The 23586-nt window shown below is 36.1% G+C and overlaps 2 protein-coding genes across 2 annotated transcripts in view; one reads left to right on the top strand and one right to left on the bottom strand.

Moving 5' to 3' along the window:
* LOC129787507 (C2 domain-containing protein 5) overlaps window positions 1–23586 on the bottom strand; it is a 970947-nt gene that overhangs the window by 208564 nt on the left and 738797 nt on the right. The gene's annotated exons all lie outside the window — the stretch shown is intronic.
* The window catches only part of LOC129787647 (cardioacceleratory peptide receptor), a 67747-nt gene continuing 56940 nt past the window's right edge, over window positions 12780–23586 (top strand). The window contains exon 1 of the mRNA XM_055823379.1: window positions 12780–14223. The gene's annotated coding sequence lies outside the window, so the exon portion shown is untranslated. The remainder of the gene's footprint in view (window positions 14224–23586) is intronic.

Below are 23586 nucleotides of genomic sequence, written 5' to 3'. Positions count from 1 at the left end.
GTTTTTTTTAATTGTAGTTTGTAGGAAAGTTTTTTTTCTAGTATGTAACTTTTTATTTCATTGGTTGTATTGGTTGGTTAAGATAACATAGACAGCTTTTATAGGTTTAGCCCATAGGAACGGTCCGTCTTATTTTGACCACTCTATCTATATATTTTTACATTTTAAATTTATTATGTTTCTTTTCTTCTTTTTCTTTCTTTAATTTTCTTTATTCTCTCTTAGTTCTAGTAATCATTATTGTAAGTGGGTCCGACTAACTACTAATTACTAACTTGTTTTCGCAAAGGGTAATTTTTGCCAAATAATTTGGTTTATGACAAGGAATCAGAATATTAGCAATTAATCAGAATTCTGGCATTCAAGCGCAATTTTCTGATTTTTCAGCTTCTCCTGACGGTTTTTGGCCATACGTGCCGATTTTAAATGATTTTGACCGTTTTTCTTGTCTTATCAGTTTTCCGTCTACCTTGACCATTTAGTAACATTTTAATAAAATATTTGTTTAAAGCAAGTAATCCGAAATATTAACAACAAAAAACTTTTGAAATATTGTGAAATACCTTTAAAATAAAATAAAAGTCAATCATAACGCGTCCAGTTATAAGAGTTGGTGTCCCACAACGTGTAGAAGTTTGTTTATGTGTTGTAATACTATTTGTGAGCAGTATTAGTAGGCAAAGGTGATTTTTTTTTGTGAACTTCAGTAATTTGATGCAAAAAATGGTTATATCTCTGGTTCTATAAGGCCTACAGAAATTTCTTGACTAGTTATGGAAAGGCATTGAAATAAGCTATAATTTGATAAATATCTCAATAATTTTCAAGGTCACCTCCAGAATACAAAATGGCGGATTTTAGTTTCACAAAAAAAGTTTTTCGGATTTTTTGTCCTAAAGAAATGGTTCTAGAGGTTCTTGATGTTCTAGAACGTTGTAGAGAATCGCAAAACCTTTAATTTGATACCAAATTGAGCAAAATCGGACTAGCCGTTCAAGAGATATGGCTCTTAGAACTTTTCAAATTCAAGAATTTTTCAAATGGCCATATCTTCTAAACGGCGACATAGATTTTCTTCATTTTCGGACTGGTGAAAGATATTGAGTCAGGCTACAACATATCAAAATTTAAAAGATTTGCCTAATGGGGATTCGGAGATATTGCCCCTTAAAGTTAGGCAATTTTTGTTTTTGATTTTAGCGCCTCTTGCGGATGTTTTTGGAACTTGGAATGTTCTAGACAGTTGTAGGGCTTTTTGAAACCTTTCATTTGAACCTAAGTTGGTCAAAATCGGTTAAGCCGTTCTCGAGTTATATCGAAAAAACACTTTTTGCTTTAGGCCGCCATATTTGCTAAACCGCTTGACCGATTTTCAAGTATGAATTATCGATGAAAATGTCTCACTGAGATCTACAACATACTAAAATTTCAGATCTCTAGTTGTAAGGGAAGTGGTTGACGGTATTTCAAAATGGCGGATGGCGGCCATCTTGGATTTCGAAAATGTGAAAAAATGAAATTTTACACCCACATTTCTATAGAAAACTTCAAACCCGAAGTCTCTATCTCCTACCGTTCTTGAGTTATAAAGCAAAATATATCGCACCGGCCGGCAGGACGGCAGGACGGCAGGACGGCAGGCCGGCAGGCCGGCCGGAACAAAAATTTTCCACCACCATTTTCGTAATGTGGGATGTCTAAAACGTGCTCATACCAAGTTTGAGCCCGATCTGAGGTGGTCAGTTTTTCCGACGATTACAATACTTGGTGTTGGCCACGAAGTGGAACACCAACTAATAGAATAAAATAAATATGAAGAAAACTTCTGACTTTCCCAAGCATGTTATTCACCCCCTAACTCGGAATTTATTTGCACTCTATTTTCTCAGAAACAAAGATTGTTGTTTAAATTCGGTCTCCGCCCCACATTGAATATGAACCTCCATATGTTCCCCCATGTCGCCCTGGGCTTTTGCATATAGGTACGCAATCAAATCCAAATGCTATATACATACATATGTAAGATATATAGTGGGAGAATAGCAAGAGAAAGGGTTGAGAAGTTTAGTTTCTTTCTCATATTCAATTCATTGATTACCAGCGGGCGAGCTGTAACGTTCGTTTTTTCTATATTTTTTCAAATCTGCAAGAAACAAATTAGTTTTCGAGAAATCCGCTAAAGTGAGTAGCGCGAGGAGAGCTACTAGCCTCGCACGAAGAGAAAAATTGATCAGTCTGGGTTGAATCACCGTCCGGCACGGTCACTGTGCCGGCGGTTATTGTAAATTTAATTGCCTTCATTAATTTCCCATGTGGGTGATTTTTATAGTGTTCTGTGGGAACCCTCAAAGCCGGACGTGGTCCTGTGAAAGGATTGGTCTCGCCCTGGAGAAAAGGGGGCTTGGTGATCGACGGGGAAAACGCACCCACCCCGCTAACGGAAAATCGTCACCCGTGAGCCGGTGTGCTTCGCCCTGGGGGCGCTACAATGACGGAAATCTCTTCAGTGCTAGAGGGAGCATCCGTGAGACCTTTTCACCACCAGACGACGGCAATGGGGTAGACTAGAAAGCCCCAAAAGGAGGATCGGCGCGACCACATGGAAGCCGCATTGTCATGGGAGCAGAGACGTCTGCAACTTCAAGACTTGCTGTGCGGCGATGGAATGTTCGGGCATTGTCTTAATGTCCGGAGAAGATTCTCAACCTTCATCAGAGAACAGCATCGTGTGCGTCGTGGGAGCAACACGCCGATAGAATCAGCTATTTATAAAACAGAATTATTAACCCAAGTTTGATATATGTTCGTAATTTTTAAATTTGAAGAACCCTAAAATTGATAAGATTTGAAGTAAACTGTAGAGTAAAGTAACGTAAATTTTTTCTTAATAAATTGTGAATTCTCCCGACTCAAAATCTCGTGTAAATTTAAAGTTAAATTAAAGAACCTTGCTTTACCATAAAATAGAACACGTTTTAGAGCTTTCCTCCAAGCTTTCCATCAATTTCACAAATCCCGCGAAACTTCTCTCTGCAATTAGATGGAAGTGCCGAGAGATCGAGGGCGATAGCAAAATGTAATGTATGTTCTCGATTAATGCTCGCACAGAAGAATTAATTTGTTTCACTTGCAGGATACAATTTTTCACATCCTCTATATGGACTTCTTTTTTCTCTCTCCTCATCTTTCCTTCGTGCTCTTGCGGGATGCTTTGCACGATTTATCACTTTGCGATAGAATAGAAGGAATCCTCCATCAAGTGTTTCTCTTTCGCAAATTGTTGACTTTTGCGCGTCGACGTATCTTGAAATATCATAACTAATGATTTGTGTGTAGACGATGTTTGCGCGCAATCCGACGCATAGGCAAACATAGCACAAGCAGCGGAGCAGCTAAAGAATGGTTAGAATTGATGAGGTAAATGGAAATGAATCAATTAACGCCGAGAAATTAGATTAACACTGCGCGCTATTCTAAGCATTCACCAATGTTGCTTCTTCATAAATTTTCCGCGCAAATCTCATATTTTTATTTAAGAAATTCACGCACTTTTAACTTACTCTCCCCCCCCTCACCTTTGGATGAAGTGGTTCTTTCACCTCAGAGAGAAAATGTTTATTTTGGAAAGCGATTTGTGGGAGATTTTCTTTTTTTTTTCTTTCGAATCACCTCACATCAATCAGACTGTGCGAATTTCTTCTAGGAGCACATTGCCTAGCAGATGCTAAGTCTTGGAGGCGCTAACTGTATTAGGGGGGCTCGCTGGGGGTTTGATAAATCAATTGCGCACGCAGATGAATTTTCCCAGGAGCGGAGGTAATTGAAAAGCGCAAGCAGGGCGTATAAATCAACTGGCTAATTGAGGCAGAAGACCCCATATTAGTGCTCCAGGCTGCGAAGTGGACAAATTGATCCACGGCACAGGTTTCCTCAATAGCCGTGATTATCCAATAAATTACTCATTAATCGTCGCCAGATAGCAATCTTGGTGCATTTTATGCTTTTATTGTATGTTCACGTCTCAAAATTCTTTCACACATTCTTTTCTCACCTCGTCTCTTTTGTGCAATGCGCAATCCCACAGCACCGGATGGTTTGTATTACGCACAAGAAGCCGTTTACATTACATATATGAAAAGGAATCTCGAGGTGATGATCTTTTATTGCAACATAAAGTATTTTACAAAATATTTTAAGTTTTCGTGATTAAAAGTTTTATTGAATTAACAAAATTTCGGAGAATTCATTACGTAAGCGTAAAATCAGTGTAAAAACCGTAAAAACCATAAAAACGTAAGCATAACATTAATGGCTGTTTATTGTGTTTATTAAACAAAGCGTCCCTCTTTGTGTACATTGGAGCCACCTATTGGCAAACATTAATTAACTAACAAACTAATCGATGAACGAAGCGCAATAAGAGAAAGAAAGTTAAAAGATCTAAAAAAAAAAGAATTCTTATTTAAAACGTCCTGATGAGTTAACTAAGGGATGGTCACGTTATTTTGGAAACTCTACAGGAACAAAATGGCCAAAATGTGAGAATTTCAAATAATTTTTTTGACCACAAAAAATTATTTTCTAAATTGAAAGTACTGAATTCTTATCAGTATTTGGCCATTTAACAAGAGTGCAAGCAAATTTCGAATTTTTGGTTTCAAAATTAGCTTGAAAATCGCTCTTGAAAGTCCCCGAGTTTTATTTTAAAATCGATTATTTTAAAAAAATAATCGATATTTTTTCAACTTTTTACGAACTCCAGAAATTTTTTTTTCAATTAAAGAAATTAAATAAGAGGAACAAGCCGCGTAAAAATTTTGACTAACTGAGTTATTTAGGCCTTAATTTGCAGAAAAATATTAATGAAAATATTGAGAGAGAAGGACAATCCCCAAGAAACGACAAGCAAGAGTGAGTGAGGAGGAGTTGTTTTTTATAGATTTATTGTTGTTCTAGAAATTGTTAAAAATCATGTAAATTTATGTAAAAAAATCTATGTTAAATGTTTGAATAAATGTGTCTTTTCAGCCACTGAAAAAGACCCGCTATTTGGGTCGAAAGCTTTGGCTTTAATCGTTGCTTTTCCTTGGGTGAGCGGGAATTTCCTATGACGAACACCGGAAGCTTTGAAAACATAAAAGAAAACGTTTTAATTGCCGATTTCTTTTAACGATAACAATAACCTTAAGTTAATTTTTTTTATCTAAAATTGTCCAAAAAAATTGCTGAAAAATATTCTTTTCACGTTCATCATTTTTTAAGATTTTCACGGTTTCTCATTTTCTTTTTTTTATGTAATTTTTGATTGTATTTTTATTCTTACGCAGACTAAAGTGAATAGTATTAAAGCTTTATGAAAAAAATATTCTTAGTTCTCAAACAAAAACTTTTTTTTTTTAATTTGTGATATTTTCTTAACAAAATGTTCAAGACATCATTAATAAAAGTAAAGAGAAGAGCTGAAAAATTCATCAAAATATAAATCCACGAATGAATTTCTACTCTAAACCTGAAAATTTTCCTTTGATTTCATAAAAGAAATAAAAATTCTCTCACCTGAAACGTGCTACGCGATACGATAAGATTTTAGAAAGGTAATAAAAATACCGCCATAAAATTGCGGAAAAGACTCCTGTAAACTCCTTCCATGAATTGCATCATTATCTGGTATGAAAAAAAAAGCTTCTTCCACTCTCTGGCGCGACAGAAATCGTATTGTAGTGTATTATTTTCCCCCCACGTCAGGAGATATCAAAGATGACGTGAAAGATAAAATCTGCGTCTCTTCAGGCGGCCGCGTCCCTCGTTGATGGCACTCAAATCTTCAAGTAAGCATAAAATTCAATTGAAAATGACTCAATATATTAAGTAACTGCAGTGCGCGTATTTATAGTTTATTGATTTCTTTTGGTGCTCCTCCGCTCGTCCATTGAATCTGGGAAAATTCTCCATTGATTTCCACATCTCTGACCCATTCTTTTTGTGACTTTATGTGGCAGTGAAAATCACATGCCTTTTGATTTATACGCCAATGCATATTGTAAATAAACTTTATGGTTTATGAGCTAAATTCATGGTCGTAAAATTAGTATGAATTGGAAATACTTAGTTTTTGCTTTTCATTTTCATCCATATCCAACCTTTTTCTGTTTACTATAGTTTGGTTTTTTTGCTTCTTTTTTTTTCTTCTCATCTCCTACACAAAATAATCAAACAGAAACTTCTCGCTTGATTTCTATTGAACAAATAATACAAGAGATCGCCGGTGCAGCAACACCCACGCATCGAGACGTCTCAGATGCGTCGTGGGAATTGTCTTGATGGGTACAGAAGTCATTGGTTTTGGGCCTCTTTTTTGTGCGTGTGGATTTTTCCATCGAGATAGGGCATAAATGAGTGAAAATACTGAGAAATCGGAGATCAATGTCCCCAAGGGCGGAAGGATGGAAAAAAATGGTGTTTGTGCATATATTGGGGCCATATGTGGGGGAAAAGATGATGAAAATTTTCAAGGCAACACAGAGAACATTGTAATTCCCTCCGTTGGTCTGTGAAGGAAGCCCCTCCTCCGCACTGTCTTCCTCCATATAGCGAAAGAGATGTTCAATTGAGCGTAAAAAAATGGTCGTATCGATAGGAGGAAAGGAGTTTTGCTTTGCTTGTCTCCAACGTCAAAAGCAAGCGACAAAGCCCTTCTTATAGCCGAAGAAATGTCTGTGGGCGGTGATAAAATAATAAAATTTGAACAAAATACCAATTAGGAGGGAAAATGGATCCAACAAGGATGGTGGAAACTTCCTAAAGAAGAATCTTCCGCCCGTTTTACAAAAAACCTCAAGTGGTCGTGAATTTTAATCCCCGCAGATTTTCAATTCATTCACTTTTGCACATCTTCCTCTTTGCTCCCATTCAATGCTAAGAATTCATTCTGCAGCAGGAACTTCTTCATTCACAAAACTTTTCCTCACAACTTTTTCCTCAAGTTGGGTGAATTTTTTTTCTTCTTCTTCAATGGTCGTGGCGCCAATTAGAATATCGCATCACAGAGCAAGGGGGTGGAGACGACTTGAAAAGCTCCCGTCTTTTCACTAAATCAATTGGAAATAGAAGTCACTCTGTGAGAAAAGCATCAACCGCAGAAAAAAAGGCAAAAAAAATAAATAAATCGACGAGGACGAAATCTCTCGAAGAATTTCATTACGATGTCCTCGAAGAGAAATCTTCAATCACAGGATTTATTTATCTATTTTTTGCGTCCTCCAAGGAGGGATTGGCAAAAAAAGAGGAGAGCAAATAAAAGTGAAAAGAGATCGAAACGAGTGATGTCTTGTTTTTTTTTTTACTCTTCGCTAGAACACGCGTTTATCTATCACAGAACCCATTTTGAAATATATCATCGATTGCAAGGACTGCCTTTCATGCCATGATACGTCAAATTCCTTCCATTTACCATCCCACCACTGACTCTCCCAAGCAACTGACGTTCCCCAGGGACTTTTCAGTTTGAGAATGAATGGCAAAGAGTTTTTCTGACCAACACTTTGAGTGCCACACACAGTGCACTGCACATCGCTTCAAAGTTGATGAATTTTGTAGATAAAGTCACAGAGAATTTATGTTTAATTTCAACTTCATTCAACAGATGTAGTATTTTGTTTAACTTTGAATTTTATTGCATTTAAACGAGCAAATTATGTATTGAAAATATATAGCACGGAGAAGCTTTTGAAAGAGTTTCTTTTCAATAATTTATTTAATAATTTCCTTAAAGAGAAAAGCTTCTCTTTGGTTTATTAAATTTTTTATAATAAAGAAGTTTAAGCACTGTTGTATGGGAAAATTCCTCATTCGAGGGAATAATTAGAACACGATTTTATCTTTTAAAGGATAAAAAAATTAAAAAAAAGAAAACTTCAAAGAGATTTTTCATTATTCATTGGGAAGCGCCACAATCCGCCACATAAACGCCACAATTCGCCACAAAAACGCCACCAAAGCGCCACAATCCGCCACAAAACGCCACAATCCGCCACAAAACGCCACAATTCGCCACATAAACGCCACCAAAGCGCCACAAAACGCCACAATCCGCCACATAAACGCCACCAAAGCGCCACAGTCCGCCACAAAACGCCACAATTCGCCACATTTCGCCACATAAACGCCACAAAACGCCACAAAACGCCACATAAACGCCACCAAAGCGCCACAGTCCGCCACAAAACGCCACAATCCGCCACAAAACGCCACAATTCGCCACATAAACGCCACCAAAGCGCCACAATCCGCCACAAAACGCCACCAAAGCGCCACAAAACGCCACAATCCGCCACATTTCGCCACATAAACGCCACCAAAACGCCACAATTCGCCACATAAACGCCACCAAAGCGCCACAATCCGCCACAAAACGCCACAATTCGCCACATTTCGCCACATAAACGCCACCAAAGCGCCACAAAACGCCACAATTCGCCACATAAACGCCACCAAAGCGCCACAGTCCGCCACAATTCGCCACATAAACGCCACCAAAGCGCCACAAAACGCCACAATCCGCCACAAAACGCCACAATTCGCCACATAAACGCCACCAAAGCGCCACAATCCGCCACAAAACGCCACATAAACGCCACCAAAGCGCCACAATCCGCCACAAAACGCCACAATTCACCACAATTCGCCACATTTCGCCACATAAACGCCACCAAAGCGCCACAGTCCGCCACAAAACGCCACAATTCGCCACAAAACGCCACAATTCACCACAATTCGCCACATTTCGCCACATAAACGCCACCAAAGCGCCACAGTCCGCCACAAAACGCCACAATTCGCCACATAAACGCCACCAAAGCGCCACAATCCGCCACAATTCACCACAATTCGCCACAATTCGCCACATTTCGCCACATAAACACCACCAAAGCGCCACAGTCCGCCACAAAACGCCACAATTCGCCACATTTCGCCACATAAACGCCACCAAAGCGCCACATTTCGCCACATAAACGCCACCAAAGCGCCACAGTCCGCCACATAAACGCCACAATTCGCCACATAAACACATAAACGCCACTAAACCAAAAGATTTTATCCGAATCTACCCCATAGATTAAATTCTTTGCAGAAAATTTCCTCTTAACTCCAATCTACCTTCTTTCAGGTGGAAAAGCATTCAACTCTGATGCATTACCGTAATTTTAGAATTCAATCAATTGTGAAAATTCATTCAGTGTCAAATCACATGAACCATCATCCTCTTTTGCTCCTAACACAAATCACCTTTCTAAACACTTTAGTTCAAGAGCCAGCAGCTTCATTCACTTTCTGACCAAATTCGTGGACACATTTTTGATCTCCTCGTACACACATTGCAGAATAATCTGGATATGGGGAATTGTGGGTTGTCTAGACGTGCCCATTCACGACCTCGTGGCTATGAATATCTGGTGGGTGATTAGTTGGGCGAAAAGAGAAAGAGGGAAAGTGGTGATGATGGAACAACAGGTGGCAACAGTGCGCTCGATGACCTCCGCAGTACCATTTTATTTAACGACATGCCTTCCACGGAAAGGGGTGCTCTCTCCCTGGGGAATGGGCCAGCAGGGGGTGGATTTCGCGCGAAAATGAGCGGCCTGGTGTTGCCGTGTTGCTGTGCAAAATTCCATTCACGACGAGGTGTTAATTGGATGTGCTTTGAAGCGTGATTTGGAGACTGAAATGAGGATAAAGATTTCTTGTGCGGGACTTAATGGTTGCTATGCTATCTTAATATATTGTACAAAGTTAAATTAAGTTCAAGATTAAGTTACAAATGTTCATCTTTAATATTTTTCCCCATTTCATGCGAGATGTTACGTTGGGAGGTGTTTCTGTTAATTGCAAGAAAAGTGTTAACGTCATGTAATCAATTTGTGGTCCTAACAGGGTCTACATATACTTCGCCCATGGAACATTTATAGAAAAATCAGTCTGAAGGAAAATTGATTAATTGTAATTTCTAGAAGCTTAAAGCTTTCTTTTTTTTTGAGGGACAGAGCTTTGGTAAAGTAGCACAAGAATTGCGCAAAAAAAAAGCTAAATTAATCCCTTGGAATTGAAATGACAAATTAAGTCCTCACTAAAAGGGATTTCCAGTCGGCCAGTTTGGATTTTTCTCCCGCATGTTTGACGCGCGAAAGAGATGTTCAACAGACAATTTACGGCCACATTTTCAGCACAAAATTCCCGAGTGGTTTCAAAGCCCTCCGGAGTCACCCACAACCACCCCCATTCCCTTCGCAGAGAAATCAACCAAATGGAAATGAGAAGCATCGACAGTGCACGGCTCCTCCTGTGGATTATTCATGGAAATTGGGTGTGCGTCAGAGAGAAATTTTAAACTGGCAGATTATCCACTTCAATAAAAGTGATTTTATGTTGCAATTACAGTTTCTTTCTGAATCTCATTCGATACATGGAGCAAGGAAAAAGAAAGACCATACAGTGTGGGAGGTAAACGACAATCTTTACATATATTTCTTCTCAATCGAAAGATTCTTTCTTTCTTTATTTTTTTGCATATGAAGTGGGTTTTTTTTTTAAAATCTTTTTCACATTCAAAGTCAACGAGAGATATGATGAGAGGTTAAGAAGATAAACCATTTATAATAATAATAAAATGTTTATTCATTAAATATACAAAATTATTTAAGAGTTCACAGATCTGTTTTCAGCTTACAAAATATAGAAAAAAAAAGAAAAATTAATAAACAAAATTCATTACAATATATGAAGAGAAAATATTGAGAAAAACTCAAGATAAACCATTTAATTCCTCCTCTTTGAGTGCAAAATCTCACCCGAAATATTTTATAGATCCCAAAGTTGTTGACCCCTCTCTCCTCCATTTATCTGTGTGAACGATGCGAGAGTTGAACTTCCCGCATAAGATCTTTCATTCACATCACAGGCGCACTCCAAAGACGTAACAGGCAAACAGCTGTGGGGCACGCGTTCTTTTAGTAAAATTAACCCAGAAGAAACAGACGAAAAAATTTGTGCTATTTCTGCTCATCTTCTCCATTCACGACTACGCGGTGCATCATCATCGGATGAGAAAACAACATCCAACAAATATTTATATTGAGATAACTTCATATATTGCGCCAGTTATATAGTTTCCTTCCGAAGCGGAACAATCCATCATCGTGGGAGTTAGTGTTGGACGAGAAGAGGAGGTGAGATACAATCTTCTCCTGATTTATGACGCCAAATCGCTAATCAAGAGAGATCAGTTTGCAGCATGAATCTGATGCCGTACCCGGCGTCTCCACTGCAATATTGCTTGCAAAGCATATTTGTTCAGTTTTTTTTTCGCAGGGAGAATATTGCATTTTTGTGAAAACGGAAAATTCAAAATTCACGTTGTTTAAAGGAGAGTTTCCGAGATTTTATTCTTGTTTATATTTCAAAAATTGTTTAATAAAAAAAGTTTTATATCGTAATTTTGAAGAATAAATCCAGTTTTGTTGATCAAAGGAAAACAGAATTTAAAATTGAAGAATAATATAAAAAATTATTCAGAAAAAAACTAATTTTCTCGTCTGAGAAAATTTTATAATTAGTGAGAAAAACATTTTATTGCAGTCATGTATTCTAGAAAAATTAAAAACTATTAAAAAATAATATAAAAAATTCTATTAAATCTAGATCAAAATTTTTCTTTTAGTAAATTTTACAGAATTACCAAGATATTTAGAATGTAGAATTAATTACAAAAAAGTAATAACAATAAAGATTTTTATTTCCATTGAATCTAACAATTTATTTATAAAAATAATAAAAATAAAAAAAAAAGTTTTAAGTAAGATTTTTTAAGTCGGTCTTAGGTTTTTAAGTCAGTTTTTTTTAAGTATTAACAAATTGCATATTTTTCCATATATTTTACAAATTATTATTGAGAAATATTCAATCTGCAAATCTGACTTAAAAATTTTAAGACCGACTAAAAAATTTTAAGTCTGACTTAAAAAACTGACTTAAAACCTTTAGACCGACTTGAAAACCAACTTAAATTTTTAAGCCCGACTGAATAGTGAATTCCGCCCAATGTCTGTAAGAGTCTTAAAGTTTTATTATCGTAGAATAGGATGAAAAATAATATATAAATCGATAGATACCTACCATTAAACCGGAATTTCTGTCATTTTCTGGTTTAAGACAGAATGATGTCTGTTACTGTTTAAGACGGCGACAGACGCAATGAAAATAAATTAAAAAGTATCTTAAAAACCTTAAAAATTATTTTATTTTCAACTTATACCTATTACAGCTTATTGAATTTTCTAATAAGCCTAACATTTTCAGGAATCTTCAAAAAACTGTGATAAAATATTACCAAAAGAAGTCAGATTTAGACCAAAAAATGTACTTCTTTCTTATTTAAGGCTAAATTATCAAAAATTTAATACAGAAAAACAAATTCCCAAAAATTCATCTATATATATATATATATATATATACCTACTCATACATATGTCTGTACATAATATAATACATAGTGAATTCAATCAAAACAAATTTGGAACTCTTTTAGTGATTTTTAGTGGCAAAACAAAGCATATCCGTAAACGGTTGAGATGTTTCGTTTTTATTTTGGCAAATAAAGGTCTCTATCTTTTGGGTTTTACGACCGTCAATTTAAAGTGAAATATTTAAATCATGTGCGAATCATCCATAATGCAGAAACATAAACATTCTGATCCAGGCAATTTCCTTTTTTTTTCTTACAGCACCAAAAGGCCGAGCTGTGAGTTTATTGTAGCCCAAACTGGATAAGATATCGATCTTACACTCTTTTCGGCAAGGTCATGAATATTCCCATATATAAAATTCCTTATCAGCTGTTGAGAGTGGTCATCGTGGGTGCTTCGCATTTTGGTACGTGTGTGTGCTTCTTGCTCCCCACATTCATGTTGATTGAGGTGGAGGATGAGAGGCATATACTAAATAATTTCGTGTGTGTAAGATGTCGAAATAACCCATGTTGATATAAATTCGCGTTAATAGCTTCTTCGCGAAGGTGCTCGCGATGGAGTTCTTGCGAGCGCGCTGCTGCGAGAACGCGTCTCTTGCAGAACGGCAGCAGAGTCAACACGGACCGCGTTGGTGAGTCCAGTCGACGCTTGAACGTCGAACGGAACACACGGTGCTCTCGGTGCGTCTCCACGGCGTGGGTTGGAACAAAAATATTTCGCGCCACTCTTCTGGCACGTTCTGCCAATCACTCCACCATAGCCGCATGCGTTTCCTTGTCGCGAGTTATTTGCAAAAAATCATGTCTCTTGGGAACATCCGGCGGGCGCCACTCACATGTCACCGTGAAAATTCATTCAGATCGCGAAGGTGTTGATGTGCGGAAGTTGCTGCAAAAAAAATGTTATTAACGGTGATTTAGGACCAGGCCTGGATAATCCTACATACTATATAGTAAAACAGTATACGCGGATGTGAATGATCCCATCAATAGTGATTAGACGTCGTTGTGTGCTCAGGACGGGGTGATTCACAGTGCTACGAAGGAGATTACAAGTGACGGGGGTGGCTCATTCATAATTTTTCATTGGAGGGCAAGAACCAAGTGATATAACTATCAACCCTCTGCAAGATTAAAAACCAACCCCGTGAAATATTTTCTCCACCATAAACTAATTCATTTGGACCGGAGAAAGCGGAGAAGATTCCTCTTTTCCTTCTTCATTTTTTCTTCTTCGAATTTTTTTTTCTTAGAGGGGTGCAGTGACTCCACAAAGGTGTACACAACAATACCGCATGACATCCAATAAATTCACCCTTAAATGGGGGTGTGTGTTGTGCCGAAATTTTCAACCATGCCGGGAAAGTGTTGAATGTGATGGTGTCTATTTGTGAATTTTATGTTTATTACATCCCAACAAACACCTTAAAACCGCATCCAAGTCACTTTTAGAGGAAACAACCCCTCTCGTGCTCATAATACGTGTAAGACATCCTTTGTCGCGCGTTGAGAGTTAGAGGACAACCAACTTGCTCCTCATCCCCCCATTTATGTACTTCTTTTTCCCGCCCCCACGCACTGTGTGAGCTGATTTATTTGCAGTGGGTGTTTGTATGAATGAACAAAACTGACGGCGACAATGCCTCGGATGAAGTGAAGTTGCTGTTTGAGCGGAAATTAAGTTCTTGTGGACGTGATATTGGGTAAGTATGTGGAGCTGGGTAATCCTCTCGCTCTGGCATTAAATAATAGACGATGGTGGATAAGATAGTGAAATATTGTTCGCATTCATTGTTATTAGTGGTCACGATTTTCAAAATGCACGACCTTTTTTTCTCCAACTCCTCCCTCGCACTGCAGCGCTCTTTGACATCTCTTCAACTCGCAATTTCTGGGTGCTCAGCTCAACCAGAGGGGGTGTGGAAGATATTGTGATTCATGGTATCACACCAACTATTTCTAAATTTATCTTTTCCACCCCCCCAACCCCCGTGTGGGACAAAAATTCACATCAGGCACGGAGAGGATCTTGCTCCGTCTTTTCTTCTTTATTTTGCAATGGCACCCAAGAGGGATGCCAAAATCACTTCTACGAATTCCAAAGGTGCAAACAAACAATGCGCAAAACAAATTGGCAATTTTCAATTTCAAATTGGGTACCATTTGCCATTAAATTGATTAATTAGCAATTGAAATTGAATTTATTTATTTATTTGTAAGTAGTCTCTCGTTGGAAGTAGATATTTTGGCAAGATGTTTGTTTGAATTATAGGCGATGTACCCTTTCTTAATTTGGCGGGAAAGGATCTGTTCCGAGAATTTATTTCTACGAGCAGAGCTTTAAGAAGTTGGAAGGGAATACCCTTTAACAGGATATTGTTTTGGTTGATTAATTTTTATTTTCAGAATTCTTTTTTTTATATCAGCTTGCTAACTTTTCACTTCAAATTAAGTTAAAAGAATTTTAAAAAAAAAAGCAAAAAAAGGTATTAAAAAATAACTATAGGGGAACGTGAAATAGATGAAAAATAACAATAAAATTAAAAAAAAAATTCTTAAAAATTAAAATATTAAAATTAATTTCTTCTGTTTTTGAACTTAAAAAATTGTATCTTCTTAACACTCAAATTAAGTAAAACTTGTTGCAATTATTGTTATAGTGCTACTATAGATCATTGTATCTCTTGCATATAAATAAACTATCTATCTATCTATCTATCTATCTATCTATCTATCTATCTATCTATCTATCTAACGTGGCCCAATTCCGACAGCCAAAGTTCCGTGCAGAGTAAGAAAAAATGGTATAAAATAAAGAGCAATATTCTTAAATTTGGTAGGTACCGTTTTAAAGCTCATTTAATGCTCTTTCAACTCCCATAACTTACTACATTTAAAGTTTTATCGGTTGAGCCACGTTCGCCTAACTTTTAAAGATTTCTTTTGAACTCATTGAATTTAACATGACTAATAATTATAAGACTTAATATAACTACAATTTGAAGCATTTTTTAATCACTTTTAGAACTTCTAAAGTATTTTTAATTCAAATTTTCCAATTTTACTATATTTAACATGTTTGGAAATTTTTTTTGCCTTTGCGTGCATAAAAAGCTTTTAATTTTAAAATTTCTTTGATTAAGTTTAGCAACGGTTGTTGTAACGTCTTCGTAACGCTGTGATGACAAACCAAATTGAATAAAGTCAGCGTGTGCTTGTTGGGAGACATAAAAATTATTACATATGTACCTAATAAAAGTTCTCAAAGTTTAAAATGAATTATGTCTAATTTATTTTCATTTAGATAATAATAAAGTGTTAAAGTACCTACTAAAATTACGTAAAATGCCTGGAACATTTTTAATTATATTTAATTTTTTCTTCAAAATAATAAAGCTTGACAGAAAATAATAACTTTCATTGCCAAAATTAAAAGCTGTGTCTCTAACATCATAAATCAATTACTTGATTTTTAAAAGTTTTTCAATTAAATATAATTCAAATAATTAGAAAAATCTTGTCAACTTAAGAAAATATTTTCCAAGAAAAAAGAATTTTCTGTGATTTTTTATTCGTTCTATAGCACGATATTCATCATTCCCAATTAATTTATTGTAAGGTCTCCTGATTCCCATTGATTTATTTTAAATTCTGAATTTTGAATCAAAGGCACTTCTATTTATTTTTTTTCCAAAGATAATCGCATTAAAATTTTAAAATTATTCTACATTGAGAATATTGAAGCAAAAGACCTTTTGTAAGCTATATTTGACTGAATTTGTTAAGGGTTTGTCAATTTGAATTCCCAATGGATTGAGGAACTTTTGAAATTAAAGCTCTGTAGAATAATTTCAGGAATAAAATATGTAGAAGAAAAAGCTTGAATAAGTAGCAAAATGCTGAGTCTTGGAGAAAAGCGAGAAAAGCTCTTTTTGTGAATTTCCTCTGAAATTCGCCCTTTCCATGAAAGTCCTCAAATAAAATTAACTCTCTACATTAAGACCATTATCTTTGTATAATTCAAAGATTCCTCCTTAACTTGGACAATGTTCTTGAAGATAAACAAAAAAACAATTAAAATGTTTTGTAAATAACTGGGAATAATGGGGATTTTTCCAAGTGACACTGTTGCACATCATTCCATGGAAATCAAGTGGAAAATCGACCTGAATTCTCAAAGTCCTCCCCCATTCTCTGTGTATTACGGAAATGGGCTGCAGAGGCGACACATCCAATGCTGTAAAACATTCTTTGAATGGGTCCAATTTATTTTTTAATAGCACCATAAAAGATACTTTTTTCCCCGGTGACAAAGAGAAGAGTTAATTTTGAGAAATTCAGATTGACGATGGAGAGCAATTAAAAGCATTTTCAAGTTGGGATTTTATGGAGAAATTCATCAAAAATATTTTTTTGCTTATACATTTTTGCGAGGGTGGACCATTAAATTAGTCAAAGCGTTGGATGGGCGACCCTGTGGTTCGGTGACACTGTTCATATGCTTTTTGAGTTTTGCACTTGTTTTTTTGAGGAAGGAACGTGTGCTAAAGAGACTGAGAGAACAATTTAAAGGCGGAACTTGAAGTGACTTCAAACAGAGTTGATAAACTTTTATGAGGTTTTTATTCATAGATTATGGATTAATATTAATTAGTTTTATGCAAAAATGCGTAATTTTTTTCATTTTGAGAGTATTTACTATTTTATTACGCCATTGAAATGCTTGTACATAATATTTTTAAGTAAAAGTCCTTAATTTGTTTAAAAAAATTGATTTTTGTTTAATTTAATTAGCGGAGACCGGGGTAAAAAAAGTCAATTTGCATAAATCTTCATCTACAGGATTCCCAGGCAAGAAAATTTCCTCGAAAGGACATTCTTATAGGAAATTTTCTGGACTACAACTTTTCCTCAGACCACTTTTCCCTATCTCGTTGGGAAATATTAATTTTCGAGCTTTCCCTGAACCCTTCCGCTTCTGACTTTTTTTTTAAACTCGGTGGGTAAATATAGTCACCTGCGGGGTAAATTAAGTCGGTGGAATTTTCCGACATTTCCATTGATTTTCTACCTGAGAGATTGATGGTAGTTGATAGCTAAACTTCTCACCTTTTGATCCGCGGCAAGGAATTTCACTTTTATCTATATAATAAAGAAAGGTCTCTCTAATATTTCGTTCCTGTTCATCTATGCATTTCTACACCGTTGGTCCGATCGCGATGAAATTTGGTACAGAGACTCCTGATACCAGGCGGTTTTTACCAACGGCATTCATTTTCCCCCCAGAGCCCCCCTTCATATAGCCCCCATATAAAATTCATGTATTTTTGGCTACTTTTTGAAATTGGCGCCATAAATGTTGTGTGAAATTCACTTTTTCCCTTTGAAATATCTGTTGGAGGTTTTTGCGTGGCCCATCTATATAATAAAGAAAGGTCTCTCTAAAATTTCGTTCCTGTTCATCTATGCATTTCTACACCGTTGGTCCGATCGTGATGAAATTTGGTACAGAGACTCTTGATACCAGGCGGTTTTTACCAACGTTACCAACGAATACATTTTCTATTGGACTTTTTTCATCTCAATTATTTTCTCTATACAAAATTTGCGCGAAGCGCAACAAATCCCCGCGAAGCGGGGCGAGGTAAATTGGAGCGAAGCGACAATTTACCTCGTACCCTCTAAAACAGAGAATTTAGCGATTTTCTCAATCACGCCATTTTGCAACAAATGGTTAGAAAATATGTCGAAAACTTTTTTGAATTTTTAACTTACATATGTCGAAAATTTGCTCGGATAATCTCAAAATTACAGTCAATTATGGGAGGTTGGTAAGGCTTTCCACAACATTTTTTAGATCTTTCCGAATTATAACTTGGAAGAAATTGGCATTTGAAAATAATAATAATAATAATAATAATAATAATAATAATTTTATTTCAAACACAATATAGGGTCATGCCCTCTCACATGTGCGTGGCAGGTGGAAAGAAAAAAAAAATTATACAAAAAAAAAGAGGTTTACAGAGAAATTTAAAAAGAAAATAGAAAAAAAAAAGTTAGAGAAAAAGAAGACAAAACATCAGTGCCATTTTGCCACATCAGTGTATTTTACTAACTTTTTTTACCCCAGTCTCCCCTATTCTTAAATAAATGCAAAAGAAAATCATTTTCCTCTCATTTTTTCAACGGTAATTTTTTAAAATTAATTTCTATTTCATAAAGATTTTAAAAAAAAAGAAGCTAAGAAGACCAAAAGAAAATATTAAGTGTTATTTGTTTCAATCTTTTCGTTGTGTTTATGGAAAATTTGGGAAATATCTTACACTTATTAATAATACATAATTTTATCATATTTCAAGGCATTTTTAATACATTAATTCATATGAAAATCAGTGAAGTATTAATAAATAATTTAATCGATATTAAAACATTGCTAAAAAATTTTTAAAAAAATCTCAAAAAAAAAGAATTTTATCAGCTCTGTTTGAATGGGATCTCTTGAAATTTCGGTGCCACCGAGTGACCAAATTAATGTGGGAAAAGTTGAGTGACTTTGGTACTGGTAAATCACACGAGTACTTCCCTCAGGGTGTCATCCACCGCGCTAAGCAGCAAGCTGGTTGAAAATTTTTCAGAGCAATCTCTCCGAAACGATTCAACACCCATTGCCGATGGCTGTTGAGTGTTTTCGGCAAAAGTGACTTTTTTATGTGTGCCAACGGAGGGCAGGAGGTGATTTTTAATCAGAGAACCCTCGACGGGCAAAAAGACCATAAAATTGTGTCCCTCATCGACTTCCGGAGGTGATATGAAAAGCAGCGAATAGCGAGTAGGGCCATTTTGTCGTTTTGTACGTTTTACATGAGAATATTCGGTGAAAGAGTTGGGATGTGAATGAACGAATTAAGGGCACACTGAAGGGTCCAATAATCTCATTGTAATGATATCAATGGAAGAGATATTTGTATTCCATCGATACGGAGCAATTCATCTCATTCTCCACGCCATCCTCCACACATCTCTCGCTCTAGGGGTGCGGGAGAGTTCTTATTTATCTACACATCATGAGATTGTTTCCTTTATTATTTTATTGCTTGCCGTCACACAGACCGCAGACGGGGGTGGAACACCAGGGGGGTGTCTTGAGAGCTTATCGATGTTCACCCACAACCCCATCGCGTGTGGTATACCCCCGGATAGACACACTGACGGCGGGGTTCCGTAGGTTCGAATTAATCTACACACTACCGAGGGCGACGAATTTGCAAGCAGCATTACACATTCTCTTTTTTTTTCTTCCTCCATGCTTTCTTTCATCGCAACAAAAATGGGAGACAAAACAGAAGCAAAGGCATTACAATAGAGGAAGAATCGTGTCACACCAAATAAAGAAGTGTGTGCAATAAAAGAGATGAGCGGCTGAAAGAAAAGAGGCGAGAGATGGGAATCTCCTCAAACCCCCAAAAAAATATGTTGTATATCACCCATTGAAAACATTCACACAATATCCAATTTACTCAATAAAAAATCCAAATGCGGAAAATTTTTGTTGAAGAAAGCCGCCACAAAATTCGCACTCACCCATTTGAGTGGCACTCTGCACGAATTCCATGCTATTGTTTGGGGGATTTGGGGCAAGGGGTCGCGCAGATTTTTGGGTGAAAACTCGTGGGAAATGTCAATGAAAAATTCAGCATTGGATATTTTATAAAAATAGACAGAAAGGCAAACAGAAAAGCGAGTTAGTTGAGAAGTTCGAGGGGAAAATAGCGAGAAAAATAACGTTTATGATTAGAATATTTAACTGGAAAAGATTTTTGAATATATTTTCTTTTTTTTTTGTTTAAGAATTTAGCATTTTCTGCATTTATTTTTTAGGGATTTTTTTTATTTAGAGGAAGGAAAGCTTTTTGACTTTGGGCGGAATTCACTACTCAGTCGGACTTAAATATTTAAGTCGGTTTTAAGTCGGTCTTGAGGTTTAAGATTGGTTTTTTTTAAGTCTGACTTAAAAATTTTAAGTCAGTCCTAAAATATGTAAATCGGTCTTAAAATTTGTATGTAAGTTAGTCTTAAAATTTTTAAGTCAGATTAACAAATTGCATATTTTTCAATAAATTTTACAAATTTGATGTTTGGAGATTGTCAGATGCACTTATTAGAACTTAAAATTTTGTATAAGAAATTAAAAAAGTGATTCTGACAATCTGCCTTAAAAAATTCAAGTCCGACTTACAAATTTTAAAACCGACTTATAAACCTTAAAACTGACTTAAAACCTTAAAACCAACTTCAAAATCGAATTAAATTTTTAAACCCGACTGAGTAGTATTTTCCACCCTTGCTTTGAGGATTTACACAAAACATTTGAAAATTGTAAAATTTTCGTAGTTTTTTTTTTGAAAGTCAAAAAAAGTTCTGAATTTTCCAAACAGATTTACCATTTTCTACAAAGATTAACTGATAAATTTTAGGATTTACCTAAGAATACAAAGAATGACGTCATTATTGTGTTTTTTGGCTCTTTATGCATGAAAATATTCGCGCATATATCTCGTGTTTTCTTTGATTGAAAAAGGTATTTTTTGAAAAAAAAAAAATTAAGCTCTTCAAAATAAAGTTCTAAAAGCTTTTGATTCTTTTTCATAAACTGAGGAAATAATTCAATAGATTTATTACTTGGTATACCACAATCGTGGCATACCAAGTATTGTAATCGTCGGAAAAACCGGCCACCTCAGATCGGGCTCAAACTTGGTATGAGTACGTTTTAGACATCCCACACTACGAAAATGGTGGTGGAAAATTTTTGATCCGGCCGGTCGCCCAAACTTTGCCTTATATCTCAAGAACGGTAACAGATAGAGACTTCCGGTTTGAAGTTTTCTATAGAAATGTGGGTGTAAAATTTCATTTTTTCGCATTTTCAAAATCCAAGATGGCCGCCGTCCGCCATTTTGAACTACCGTCAACCACTTGCCTTATAGCTAGAGGTCCGAAACTTTAATATGTTGTAGTGCTCAGTGAGGCGTTTTCATCGATAATTCATACTTGAAAATCGGTCAAGCCGTTTAGCAAATATGGCGATCTAAAGCAAAAAGTGTTTTTTTGATATAACTTGAGAACGGCTTGACCGATTTTGACCATCTTGGTATCAAATGAAAGGTTTCAAGAAGCCCTACAACTGTCTAGAATATTCCAAGTTCCAAAAATATCCGCAAGAGGCGCTAAAATCAAAAACAAAAATTGCCTAACTTTAAGGGGCTATATCTCCGAACATTTGTTATAGATTTCCTTGAATTTTTGATATGTTGTAGTCTGACTCAATATCTTTCACCAGTCCAAAAATAAAGAAATTCTATGTCGCCGTTTAGAAGATATCGCAGTTTGAAAATTTCTTGAATTTGAAAAGTTCTAAGTGCCATATCTCTTGAACCGCTTGTCCGATTTTGCTCTATTTGGTATCAAATTAAAGGTTTTGCAATTATCTACCACTTTCTAGAACATTAAAAACCTCTAGAACCATTCCTTGAGGACAAAAAGTGCAAAAAACTCTTTTTGTGAAACAAAAATCCGCCATTTTGTGTTCTGGAGGTGACCTTGAAATGTATCGAAATATATGTCAGATTATAGCTTATTTCAATACCTTTCCATAACTTGTCAAGAAATTTCTGTAGGTCTAATAGAACTTAAGATATAAACATTTTAATCTGTCAAATTGCTAAATTTTACAAAAAATCGACTTTGCCTAATCCTCCTCATAAATTAAATTACAACGCATAGACTGACCCATCCGCGTTGTGGTATACCAACTCTAATAACTGGACGCGTTATGATTGACTTCTATCTGTAATAAAATTTCATCTATCTATTCTATAATAAAATTAAAATATGATAAAATAAAATTTTTCCAAGAGGAAAGGGAAATGTAACAACTTATTGACATTTTATAGACAAAAATCAATGTTCTAAACTTTCCGATTATTATTTTCAATCAATAGTTTGATGTCATTGAGTAATTTTTTTCACAAATTGATTCTGTGTATACCTTGAAAATTGCGTCGAGTCATTTCACCTCAACTTCCGATTTTCGTACTGATGGAATTCCAGAATATGTGTGCGGAGCTTTTATGGGTTTTTACACATCAATTACCACGCGATGTGGATGCGTGTGAGGGCTGAAAAGTCGAGGGGGTGGCTGTACTTGGAGCCATCCCCAATGAGGTGTAAACTCCCCTGCTGTTCAGTTTTTTTTTCAGCACGAGAATCGGGGGGAGGGGGGATGAGGTTTTGTTGCGAGAATCATTTTGTCTGCACACGTAGCCCAAGTACTTGATGACTCCTCCATGGTATTCAATTGGGGGGCGCGCTGTGATGGTGGAATTGAGGAGATGGCTTCATGAATACATATGATTGAGATTATGTATGCGAAAAGTATTTTCCACTTGTGTGATTTTTTTTATTTACTCTCGCTTGTGATAAAAAAGGGGCGAGTGTGCGGGGGTGTGGGAAGGCAACACACCGATGCACAAACATGAAATGTTGGGTGGGCGGCTTTTATCCATTGGAGTTTGCTATCAATTCATTCCCGAGGACGCATTTTCATGAATTTTTCATTGATGTTATGCCACCGTCAGTAGTGCGAAAATTCAACGGGGGCACATTTTTCGTGTATGTGGGTGTTGACAAAATCATGGGAATATTGGCAGGTTTATGGCACTAAAAAGTCCATCGAGGACTTTCTATACGATCTGTATGAAAAAAAGAACGAAGCTGTGGTGAAAATTTATTGGGTGATCTTCATTATGGCAATTTTACAATTCACTTGATTGGAATGATTTAATCCGATTATGTGGATTTATGTTCCACTGGAATGTAATAACATTTCTGACACTCTGGGTAATTTATAATTTCACCAAATGGCCACTTTATTGTCCCGCAATTTGCAATCAAATGACTTTTGTGCGTGTAAAACAACAAAAAGACAATTCCCCTCACATCGTGGAGATTTATTTGTGAATTTTGGAATTTCTCATCGATTTTTGATCACTTCAATAGATGAT

Source organism: Lutzomyia longipalpis, chromosome 1 (assembly GCF_024334085.1).
Source record: "Lutzomyia longipalpis isolate SR_M1_2022 chromosome 1, ASM2433408v1".
Taxonomy (NCBI): domain Eukaryota; kingdom Metazoa; phylum Arthropoda; class Insecta; order Diptera; family Psychodidae; genus Lutzomyia; species Lutzomyia longipalpis.
Note: the sequence above shows the minus strand (reverse complement) of the source record. Positions and strands in the feature narration are given on the sequence as shown.